Source organism: Canis lupus, chromosome X (genome assembly GCF_011100685.1).
Source record: "Canis lupus familiaris isolate Mischka breed German Shepherd chromosome X, alternate assembly UU_Cfam_GSD_1.0, whole genome shotgun sequence".
In the NCBI taxonomy this organism is placed as follows: domain Eukaryota; kingdom Metazoa; phylum Chordata; class Mammalia; order Carnivora; family Canidae; genus Canis; species Canis lupus.
In genome coordinates this window covers 78,035,381-78,047,571 of record NC_049260.1, presented here as the reverse complement: position 1 = coordinate 78,047,571, position 12,191 = coordinate 78,035,381, and positions in this window count along the sequence as shown.

Here is a 12,191-nt window from a genome sequence, read left to right as displayed (position 1 = left end):
AGGCAGTGCTTGGTTTACCTTCTCCTTCCCCGGTTTCTTCACCATCACCACTCCTTCTGGAAACTATTATAAACTACCTGAGGGTAAGTTGGAAAATGGTGGTGGGTGGGTGTGCAGCAAGAATAACAAGACCCTAGGTACTGTAGGCTCTGAAAGAAAGGAGGGAATTCCTTTTTTTTAATTTGGGGGAAAAGGAGATTTTCCTGTGCTTTTAGGCTGAGGCAGAAATACCTGATTCTATGAACCGCAAGTGTGGAAATTACTACCACTTTGGCTGAAGTCAGAATAGTATATTACAGAGTCTCTTGGTGTTGTCCTAAAACAATCAAAATCTTTGACAATATCAAAGTTTTACAGGATGGTCAGGTGAGGTGGGGATCTTGCGTCTTTTCTCCAGTGGCCTTAGGCAGTAATGGGGCCTGTGTAGCGTAGTGGGGCACAATAAGTGAGCTGGTTATGACTATTGCTATTTTGCTCATCTCTTTTGCTGCCAGTCTTCAAGAGAGAGACCCTTCCTTGCTTTATTGTCTGCTGCCCTTCTACCTCTGAAGAGAACCTAGCCTTCCTGACCTGCACAGATATTGAGACAACTCTTAAGGGAAAACAGAGCACTAAAAAAATTCAATGCCATTTTCTCAGTGATATTTGGGAAGGATCAAGATATATTTGAGTTTATCTGAGTTAAATTTTGGCTCTGTTACTAACTGTGACCATGGGAAAGTTATAGAGTTATCTGCTATCTCACTGACCCAAATTTTCTTAGCTGCTTTAGGAAAACAAAGAGGAGGAAAGGGAAGGATATTTGTAATTACCACAATAATTGTGAGGATTAAGTTTGTAAAAATAGCTTTAAAGCAATTAATATAATACTTGGTCCATTGATGCCCAAATGTTAACCATTATCATTTATTAGCTAGAAGGCCTTAACTGAGAAGATATCATTCGAAAAAGTCAATAATTAACATTTATATTTCAATATACTGCTTAACTTTTTGCCAGGCAATGTTCTAGGTGCAGCTCACATGTAAACTTTTAAAATTCTTGCAACTCTAGAGGCAATTACTACTATTATATCCATTCTACAGATGTATAAGCCAAGGAACAGCATGCTTAAATCACTTGTCCAAGATTCCACAGTTGTATAGTGGTAGAGTGTGAAGATTCAAACCCAGAAAGCCAGATTTAGAAAGTACCTGATCTTAACCATTGAGATAGGTGGTTACATTGACAAAAAAGAAAAGGAGATGGAAAATGTAGGATACAAAGGGCACAGGTTCAAGGTTAACATTCATAAAATGCAAAGTTAGAGTTTGGGTTGGTCCGGAAGCTTAAAGGCATCATTATGAACTATTTGGGTTGTGAACAAGTAAATTAAGCTCCTATTTAAAAATGATTGGTAAGTTTACAAGTCAATTTACAACCAAGTTGAGAAAACATTCAATAGATGACTATGATTAAGAGGAGAGGCCTGGTCTTTTATTTCTTGTACCAGATAAGTTAACCTGTATCTCCCAACAAAGCATTCGGCACACAAGAAGGCATCGATTGGACAATGGGCTCAGACACGAAAAGGTTAATACCGTGTTTTTGCTTGTTTTGTTTTGTTTTTTGGGAGGGCAAGACTGACAGGGGGAAACGAAGGAGAAGGGGATTGTGGGAACCCCTTTTTACGTCGCCCCGTGGGCGCCTGGGAAATATCCAGCGCGTCTCTTATTATGACCGACTTAGGGCTACGGCAAGCTGGGGTGTTGTCAATGCTGCCAAATCTGCTCTTTGAAGACACAAGGCAGGGGCTGTCAGCCGCTGCGTGGAGAGCGGATGAGGTTGAGGTTTGTAGGCACTTCTTTTGGGCCGAAGGCATAAGCACATCCTGCCTCCCGCCGCGAAAGGAGAGGGGAATCGAAGTGTGAGGGGATGAGGAGTAGGGGGAACTGACTGACGGACCAGCAGCGAGACGTGATTGCGTCTTTGTCAGAGAGGAATGTATAATGAGTTGTGTAGGTGCTGTTGTTGAGACGTGTGAATTTTCTGGTTACTTGGAGATGGGGAAAGGCGGCGAACAGATGAATGGAGGTTAAAAGCTAGGCACCAGCATCTATGAATCATACCTATACTGGATGATTTTTTTTTAATTTTTTTTTTATTTATTTATGATAGTCACAGAGAGAGAGAGAGAGAGGCAGAGACATAGGCAGAGGGAGAATCAGGCTCCATGCACCGGGAGCCCGACGTGGGATTCGATCCCGGGTCTCCAGGATCACGCCCTGGGCCAAAGGCAGGCGCCAAACCGCTGCGCCACCCAGGGATCCCTATACTGGATGATTTTATGGAATGATTCTAATGGGTCACTGGTTTCAGATTCTACTTTCGATGGGTTGATTTCCACTAACAAATTACCAAGCACCCAATCTGGGCTGGGTAATACTCTAAGAGGCTTTGGATGAGGAAAGGAGTTAGCCATTATTTTCGACATTTAAAGCCTGCTAGTTACGATATGCATTTGGAAATAGACAATTACAATATAAGAAGGTAGTGATAGATACATCAAGTGTTCTGTAAACCTATTGGGGGCAACCAAACTCACCTGAGGGTGCAGTCTGAGACAGTCTTTGATGTGGTGATTTGACATATACTTGAATATAAAATAAGTAGGACAAAACTATATAATTTTCCAGGCCTGTTTATTTGTTTTTTTATTGGAGTTCAATTTGCCAACATATAGCATAACACCCAGTGCTCATCCCACCAAGTGCCCCCCTTAGTGCCCGTCACCCAGTCACCTCCACCTCCCGCCCACCTCACTTTCCACCACCCCTAGTTCGTTTCCCAGAGTTAGGAGTCTCTCATGTTCTGTCTCCCTTTCTGATATTTCCCACTCATTTTTTCTCCTTTCCCCTTTATTCCCTTTCACTATTTCTTATATTCCCCAAATGAATGAGACCATATAATGTTTGTCCTTCTCCGACTGACTTATTTCACTCAGCATAATACCCTCCAGTTCCATCCACATCGAAGCAAATGGTGGGTATTTGTCGTTTTTAATGGCTGAGTAATATTCCATTGTATACATAGACCACAGCTTCTTTATCCATTCATTTTTCGATTGGCACCGAGGCTCCTTCCACAGTTTGGCTATTGTGGACATTGCTGCTATGAACATTGGGGTGCAGGTGTCCTGCCGTTTCACTGCATCTGTATGTTTGGGGTAAATCCCCAGCAGTGCAATTGCTGGGTCGTAGGGCAGATCTATTTTTAACTCTTTGAGGAACCTCCACACAGTTTTCCAGAGTGGCTTCACCTGTTCACATTCCCACCAACGGTGCAAGAGGGTTCCCCTTTCTCCACATCCTCTCCGACATTTGTTGTTTCCTACCTTGTTAATTTTCCCCATTCTCACTGGTGTGAAGTGGTATCTCATTGTGGTTTTGATTTGTATTTCCTTGATGGCAAGTGATGCAGAGCATTTTCTCATGAGCTTGTTGGCCATGTCTATGTCTTCCTCTGTGAAATTTCTGTTCATGTCTTTTGCCCATTTCATGATTGGATTGTTTGTTTCTTTACTGTTGAGTTTAATAAGCTCTTTAGAGATCTTGGATACTAGCCCTTTATCTTTTTTTTTTAATTTATTTTTTTTATTGGTGTTCAATTTACTAACATACAGAATAACCCCCAGTGCCCGTCACCCATTCACTCCCACCCCCCGCCCTCCTCCCCTTCTACCACCCCTAGTTCGTTTCCCAGAGTTAGCAGTCTTTACGTTCTGTCTCCCTTTCTGATATTTCCCACACATTTCTTCTCTCTTCCCTTATATTCCCTTTCACTATTATTTATATTCCCCAAATGAATGAGAACATATAATGTTTGTCCTTCTCCGACTGACTTACTTCACTCAGCATAATGCCCTCCAGTTCCATCCACGTTAAAGCAAATGGTGGGTATTTGTCATTTCTAATGGCTGAGTAATATTCCATTGTATACATAAACCACATCTTCTTTATCCATTCATCTTTCGTTGGACACCGAGGCTCCTTCCAACTAGCCCTTTATCTGATATGTCATTTGCAAATATCTTCTCCATTCTGTAGTTTGTCTTTTAGTTTTGTTGACTGCTTCTTTTGCTGTGCAAAAGCTTCTTATCTTGATGAAGTCCCAATAGTTCATTTTTGCTTTTGTTTCTCTTGCCTTCATAGATGTATCTTGCAAGAAGTTACTATGTCCAGGCCTGTTTAGTATAGGAGCAGCTACTTGGGGAACTGAGGAGCACTTAAGGCCCAAACTAGTTCATTCCTGTGAGAGCAGTTGTCCATAACAGTGGCACTTCCAGAGCCCCTGGAAGAGAATCGCTCTTACCTGAGAATAGGCCGCCTCCCTTTGCACATGTAGCCTGCAAGCTCTGGGTAGAACTACAGGGTAGGACACGGCCTCTCTGCCCGAAGCATTTGAAACATCTTTTTACCAGTTCTTTGGTTTCTCCGCAAATTCAGTTCACAGCATAGAATTGTGTATCCACCTGGAATCCTAAACAATGTTTTAAGACATCTGAATCAAGCCTGCTGCTTTGTTTACCAGAGAAATGAAAGTGTAGCAATCTAAGTTAGTGGTTCCCAAACTTTCCTGTGCATCAGAATCAGCTGGAGGGCTTGTTAAAACAGATTACTGGGTGCTACCCACAGAGTTGTTGATTCAGTGGGTCTTGGGTTGAGCCTCCAATTTTACATTTCTAACAAATTCCCAGGAGATGCTGATAATAGTGGTTTTGGGACTCAGAGAACTACTGGTCTAAACAGAACTGACATTAAACTGTAAAGGACATCTCTAAGAAAAACCAGACACTCCTAAAGGTTAGACATGTCTGAATTAACTCAGTAGATATGAAATAAAATGGATTTGTTTTTGTCATTCATTTGTGTTCTATGAATGGAGGAACAAAGATGAATCTTCCTGAACTAAACAAAGCAAGGTTTGCATCAGTTTTTTCTTCAAAAATAAGTATCAGTATTCCTTGTACTATAAATTGTTTAAAAAACAAAGTAGCTATTCTCCTTTCAGATGCCTCCCTCAGTTATATTCAAGTAGCTAGGTATTTACAATGGAACTCACACCTCAACTTTTGTCATCATCAAAAATACCTGAAGTATTCCTAATTTCTCATAATAAATTATGTTTGAGTTTAAAAGTAAAAAAAAAATTGTAACAATCTAATCAACACAGATAGTATAAGGAGCTAGAATTAAGGTGTGATGAATAGTTTTTTTTTTCATCCTCAATAAAACCCCACCATTCTCAGAAGAATCAGTTTACTCACTGTAGAGCACAGATGGAACCAGAAATCTTACTGTACCAAAGCTTAATTTGAAACCTTCCTTTAGGGAATGGCCTAGACAGTCTCTTGGCAGGTGACAGTTCACATTCCTTCCTACTGTCCAGACCCCTCCCATGAGCCTTAAAAAGGCCAAGACACATTTTTTTAGTAATGACATTTATCATTCTAGACCCCTATCAATGTTGAATCCCAAATCTCTCCCTAGGCAACTTATGAAACAAAACCAAACATGCACACATAAAACACACAAAAAAGTCCAAACAGACTGGCCTTAGTCTATTATGAGTCTTTGTAGGGAACAGCAAGATGCTAGGATTATCAGTACTCTGGATGCTTCAGAAATCTAAGGATTTGTCATATCCACATCCCAAAGGAGTTAGCAGGACACTGTAGAAGAGGAAAAACTTTTCCTCAACCCTCTTAAAGTTCCTGATTGAGTCTGAAAATTAAACTGACAAAGATTGACTAACAGGAGAGAAGCATACAAATGTATTTAATATAAGTTTTACATGACATGGGAGCCTTTATAAGGAAATGAAGACCCTAAGAAACTGAAGTATTTTATGCTAGGTTTGAGGAACAGTGGACAGTCATGAAGGAATATGATAATGAGTATGAAGCAAGTGTAGTAAACTGGGGGAAACTTAGCAAAGGCCTGTTTGTTAGTATTCTCTCAGTATCTCTTTGTCTTTGAGAATAAAGATACTGGGCACCTAAGTGGCTCAGTAGTTGAGCATCTGCCTTTGGTTCAGGTTGTGATCCCAGAGTCCTGGAATTGAGTCCCAAATTGGGGTCCCCGTAGGGAGCCTGCTTCTCCCTCTGTCTATATCTCTGCCTCTCTCTGTGTGTCTCTCATGAATAAATAAATAAAATATTTGAGGGGAGAAAAAGAAAGATACTCCTTCTTTCATGCTGTAGGGTAGGCCAGCTCTAACATGAGGGTTTTATGACTTGTTTCAGAGGAGAGGGGGTCAAAATGAACTTTCTGCTTCTGCCATTTTTTCAAAACCCTTTAGTTTAAAGCACTCAGTATGCCAAGGTGCTGTATTTTGGGATAGTGTGTCTGTCAGCACTTATATACATGACTCTTTATTAATCAAATTTTGCAGATGGTCATTGAGACTCTCACTTATTATATTTGTGCACTGATTCTGCCTCTCCACCCCTGTTCTCTTCTCTACCTAATCTGCATCTAATCTTACAGAGAGTATAATTTTCTATGAAGTGAAGGGGTACCTGGATGGCTCAGTCAGTTAAGCATCCCACTCTTGATTTTGGCTCAGGCTATGATCTTACTGTTGGGCATAGAGCTTGATTCAGATTCTCTCCCTCTGCCCCTCCTCCCCTCACTTGTACATGTGTGCATGCTCCCTCTCTCAAAAATAAAAGACTAAAAAGAAAGAAAACAAACCTATGCTAGTTTGAACTATACCCCACTGTGTCCTAAGTGATTCCTAGGCAGGAATGATTTAGTTTTTCGCTTAAGCACTCAATATCTCATGGACTCTGAGAGTGGGCAGATGGAAGAGAATTTTGGGCCATGTAATAAACAAATGATTACTCCACAATTCAAATTCAGGCAGGATTGTTTCCAAGTCAAATTTCCTGATTGCTGCAGCTGATTCCTTAACAATTTTACATCAGTGTCTCTAACCTGAGAGTAGGGTTACAGGTCAGGCACTTAACCACAAGGCTATGGAGGTCATTTGGAACTGCCTTTCCAAGGATGAGAGTCCCTACATAAAGTGAGTGGAAACTGTAAAATAAATTAGAGAAAAATGAAGAATTCACTAGGAGGAAGACGAGGCAGAAATATATTCTAGAATTTGGTATTTGAAGCTGAAAAGCCAGTTGGCAGGTACATACCTACTACTTAGCTTTTCCCACAGGGAAGCAGAGGTTTAAAGACCTATATGCCTACAGCCGGGTTGTCCTTAGGTCCTGTAACCCTCATGGGGACATGCTAACTTTTCTGCACTTGATAAGGTGATGAGGAAACCTGTAGGACTTAATCTCATATAAATATAATCTTTAACTATAGGGTCATTTTAATAGCTTTTAGAGGTCTAAGGATGCATAAAATTGTCTTTCAAAACTGCATTATAAAAGAGACAGATTCAAAGTCTGACGAAAACTGGAGTTCAGCAGATCAGAAGTGACCTTGGCAGAAATATGTTCTCTAATTCCAAGGTCCTAAGAGGAGTTGTCAGTGGCCTCTAGCTAAAGACCACCAGGAACATAGCTATAGTTGAAAAGTTAGGTTGATTACTCAGTGCACTGAAGGAGAGTGCACAACTTGTGTATGTCTCAGAGGATGTTAGGAAGGATTTATTACAGGTTCTGGACTTGTGTTAGGTGATCTTGGGGAAAGATTTAAAGAACTGAGGCTTTGCTCTGTTTTGGATTCTGTTAGGAAGTAGCCAAGTATAGGGTTAACGCTATAGTTGGATATCTTCATTAAATCTTATCTAGAGGGAAGATAGACTCGGAGGCTAATTGGTAAAGATAGAAGGATGTTTGGTCATTTTGTGGTTTGGTCAAAGTTCATGTTCTGTCTCTTTTCAGACGTGATTATGCAGCGGTCTTGCTTTTGATTTGGCCACAACGATGACATAGTGGCCTTGTCTGATGTTGATGGCCCATGAAATTGTTTTACACCAAGAACACGAAAGCCTAGCTGTGGAGGGCTAGGCTAGCTGCTATATGTCAGTGGCTGCTTTTCTCCTTAGAGTGATTAGGGCTGGGTCCATCAGCCTGAAGGGAACCAAATTTCCTTCCTGCCAGGAGCCATATATAGCAGAAAAATGGTTAGATGTGCTGAAGAGGAAAGATTGGGGAGTGAATGTAGATGTGAATGAAAGAATCTGGTTATCCTGTAGTAGAACTTAAAAGCCTCAGTGAAAATAGTAGTCTCCTGAGGTAGTTTTTCTTTACACAAACAAAAAAATCAGATCAGAGTATACTTAAGAGAAGTAGATGGGAGAATGTAGCAGATTGTATTTTTCAAAGATGGCCACAGAAGTATCTCCCATCCCACATTCTTCTACCATGTGATCTTGCCACCCTTCCATTGAGAATTGGGGTTGATGTACCCTCTCCTTTGAATCTGGGCAGACTTTGATTATACTGACGAATAGAATAGACAGAAATGAGACCTGCGACTTCTGAGACTAGTCTATAAGAGGCAGTGCAGCTTCTCCCTTATTTGCAAGGACATTGTAAAGTCCTGAGCTGCCTCATAAGAAGTCGGATTACCCTGAGGCTGCCATACTTTGAGACAGTCCAGGCCCATGTTGAGATCACTTAAAGGTCCTCCAGTCAGCAGCCCCAGTGCAGGTTCCACCTAATAGCCAACATTAACCAGGAGACCTGTGAATAAAGATACCTCTAGATGATTAAAGCTCCCAGCCACTGAGTCTCCCAGCCAAGGCCCCAGACATCATAGAGCAGAATCAAACTATCCCTGCTGTACTCTGAGTTCCTGAACCACAGAATTAGAGAGCATAGTACAAGGATTATTTTAATGACACTGTTTTGGATTGGTTTATCACAAAGCAATAGTAATCCAATCAGAGGCAGAAAAAAAGGGATAGAGTAAAAGACACAAAGAAGGTAGTTAGTAGAGGGAAAACAGGCTAGTGACAAAGCATATAGCTTTGCTGCTGCTGCTGGGCTCTTTGGTCCGAGAGATGCAAAATGGACAGAAGTGGACAGAAGGAAGCATCGAGTGAGAAGTTATCCAGTATGCTAAATTAAACTTCTGCAGGTAATTTGTACCTCCTTTTATTTTTTTAAAGATTTTATTGGGCAGCCAGGAAGGCTCAGCAGTTGAGCACCGCCTTCGGCCCAGGATGTGATCCTGGAGACCCGGGATCGAGTCCCACATTGGGCTCCCCATGTAGAGTCGGCTTCTCCCTCTGCCTGTGTCTCTGCCTCTCTCTCTGTGTGTCTCACGCCCTGGGCCCAAGGCAGGTGCTCAACTGCTGAGCCACCCATGTGTCCCCCTGTTTGTCTTTTCTGTCACCTTCAATCTTCAGTTTTGCATTATAGTTATCTGGGTGCATGTCTGGCCTTTCTGCTGGTCTGTGAACTCCTGGAAAACAGAGTCTGTATTGGATTTGTGGGTTCACCATAGCTCCGTGATGGGTGTTTTCATCATCAGGATCTGTAGAGAGAGCACCTAAGCCTAGAGATGCTAGTAAAGATAATGTATCTTCACATTAGTGGCAGAACTAGGTCCCAAAACTCAGATCTCTTTATTCACAGCTTGATATTCTCCACTAGATGAAGGAGAAAAAGGAGCAAAAGGGGGAAGAAGAAAAGCAGGAGGAAGTAGTATGCTTCATGGGGGAAAAACTTTGTGTCTGTTTTGTTCACTGCTGCATCCCCAGTGGCTAGAATAGTGCCTGGCACATAATACACATTTGATACATATTTTTTGAAACAATAAGTGATGTATGTAAGTAGGCATTCATGTACACAGATGATGACAACAGTCTTTAGGGGTGTGGGTATTGTCTGCCTATCACAAGTTTTTTCTTCTGCATTGTCCTTTTTTTTCCCTAAGATTTTATTTATTCAAGAGAGACACACAGAGAGAGGCAGAGACATTGGCAGAGGGAGAAGCAGGCTCCTTGCAGGGAGCCCTAAGTGGCACTCGATCCCAGGACCCGGGGATCATGCCCTGAGCCAAAGGCAGACACTCAACCGCTGAGCCACTCAAGCATCCCCTTCTGCATTGTCTTGATGCAAGGAAGGAAAAACTCATACCCAGAAAACCCAAGATTTTTCTGCATTTGTTTTTTTTTCACTGCTCTCTTGTACACCTTGTCTTTCCCTGGATTGCAATTCTGAGGACCAAGAGGCAGCTCCTACTGAACTCTTGCATTAGTGTTCTGATAACAAAAAAATGTGATGTGCTACACACAAAATGTCTTGATTTTATATAAACATTTTCTAGTAAAATTACTATTTCATTAAAATAAAAATGAAAAGGATGTGAGGGCGATCTGGCTGCGACATCTGTCACCCCGTTGATCGCCAGGGTTGATTTGGCTGATCTGGCTGGCTAGGAGGGTGTTCCCTTCCTCCCTCACTGCTCCATGTGCGTCCCTCCCGTCCCTCCCGAAGCTGCGCACCCGCAACCCCGATAGAGGAGGACCGTTCTTTGGTCAAGGGTATACGAGTAGCTGCGCTCCCCTGCTAGAACCTCCAAACAAGCTCTCAAGGTCCATTTGTAGGAAAACGTAGGGTAGTCAAGCTTCCAAGATTCCAGACACATCCAAATGAGGTGCTGCACGTGGCAGTCTGCCTTTCCAAAATAAATAAGTAAGTAAATAAATAAATAAATAAATAAATAAATAAAAATGAAAGAAGAGCAGGGCTCATTATTATGGCTGCCTTTTATAGGCCTTGCTATTTGACATTACAATGAGACACTGGGGCGAGGGGCCAGGGTTGCCCAGGAGGCTGTGTGGTCTCAGTGGAGCTGAGCCCACGTGATGGAGGCCATGAGTGTGGCTGAAAAACAGGAAATAGTATGGATAAAACCACACTCTGTGGCCCCTGTACTCACTGGCCTGTGGTTATCATCCTGGTAACACCTATCTCAAGCCTCAGTAAGGGAATCCCCTGCCCCCTCAATCTAAATTCTTCCTCCTGTAGCTTGGTGGTCTTTTGTTTTTCTTACCTTTGCTTTTTGGGTTGGGAAGAAGATAGTCTTTCCTTAGCTCTACTGTAATATTTCCTCTTCCTGACTCCCACCCCCAGGGCCAAAGTGATTTGAACAAATTTACATAGGAAAATTATCCCCCCTACTGTCTATGGTGCCTGAAGATACAATTTCTAATATTTAAAACCTGGGGCAGGGATGCCAGCTGGCTCAGTTGGTAGAGCACATGACTCTTGATCTCAGGGTCATGAATTTGAGCCCCACGTTGGGCAGAGAGATTACTTAAAAAATAAGGGATCCCTGGGTGGCGCAGCGGTTTGGCGCCTGCCTTTGGCCCAGGGCGTGATCCTGGAGACCCGGGATCGAATCCCACGTCGGGCTCCCGGTGCATGGAGCCTGCTTCTCCCTCTGCCTGTGTCTCTGCCTCTCTCTCTCTCTCTCTCTCTGTGTGTGACTATCATAAATAAAAAAATTAAAAAAAAAAAAATAAAATAAAATGAAATACTGTTTAAAAAAATAAAACACAGGATGAGCACTGGGTGTTAGGCTATATGTTGGCAAATTGAACTCCAATAAAAAATATACTAAAAAAATAAATAAATATTTAAGAAATAATAATAAAAAATAATAAAATAATAAAACGTGTAGCAGAGGGAGTAAGAGTAAGAATATCATTTTGGGGGCAGCCTGGGTGGCGCAGTGGTTTAGCGCCTGCCTTCGGCCCAGGGCGTGATCCTGGAGACCTGGGATGGAGTCCCACGTCAGGCTCCCTGCATGGAGCCTGCTTCTCCCTCCTGCCTCTCTCTCTCTCTCTGTGTGTCTCTCATGAATAAATAAATAAAATCTTAAAAAAAAAAAGAATACCACTTTGACCTCAGTCTAGACCTAAACCACATGGTTTCTAAGAACCATTCCATCTGAGGAATTAAGGGGGCCTGCCCAGATTAAGAGCACAGACTCTGGAGCAAGACTTCCTGTGTTGGAATCTGGGCTCCATACTCTATAGGTTTTGATGACTTGGGCAAGTTGTTAATCTATCTATGCTGCAGTTTCCTGATCTGTAAAATAGAGGAGAGAGTTGTTAGAAAGATTTTCAGAGTTCATGTAGGTAAAGCACTTAGGATGGTGCCTGGTAAACAGTAAGTAATATCTGTTATTATCATCATTAAAGTTATTAAATCAGACCCTTGTTTGTAT